Genomic DNA, 714 nt, shown 5'->3' with positions numbered 1-714 from the left:
TCTAAAAAAAAAAACCTGAGCTTCATTAAGTCCTGAAGCCAGGTATAAAAAAAAAAAAAAAAGAAGACTGAGGGGAAATAACCCACTTTGCCTTTATGGGCCTAGGTAATTCCATTGAGAGGGTGATAGTTATTTATTTCTTCCCTAACTATCCAGACAATTAGAGGTTTTAGTGGGGTTTTTATTTCTTCTTTAACGAAAACCTAGTCCCCCACCGTTGTTTTCTTTAACCTTTGGACTAGCTGTTCATTATTGCTGTTAGTTTATTTCTAAAATGTGGTAACAAGCAACAGCGTACAAAGTATTTCATATAATTAGATACTATTGCTACCTTCGAATTATGTTCTTTAATCAGGCTAGGCATATGTGCTGGTCTGACTCAGTACTCCACAGTCATCAGTCTCTCTCATTCTCTCATGCTCTCTCTCTCTCACACACACACATACACACACACACACACACACATACACACTCTCCATCTCTCTCTATAAAGTGAATTTATTTTAAAGGCTTCCCCCAGCCGCTGGGAATGATTATTCAGACAAAAGCATTTCCTACATAATCCACAGAGGAAGTAGTGCATTAAGAACTATTAGAAATTTGTGTTTTGTATACAGTCAACAAGGAACCAATTTTTCAACACATGTTGTTAATATATTACCATTCAGCGGCATCCTTTTCCCCGCCTTAAGTGTGAGCATTATTCTGAGAACC

The sequence above is a fragment of the Balaenoptera ricei genome, chromosome 12 (assembly GCF_028023285.1).
Source record: "Balaenoptera ricei isolate mBalRic1 chromosome 12, mBalRic1.hap2, whole genome shotgun sequence".
Taxonomy (NCBI): domain Eukaryota; kingdom Metazoa; phylum Chordata; class Mammalia; order Artiodactyla; family Balaenopteridae; genus Balaenoptera; species Balaenoptera ricei.
Note: the sequence above shows the minus strand (reverse complement) of the source record.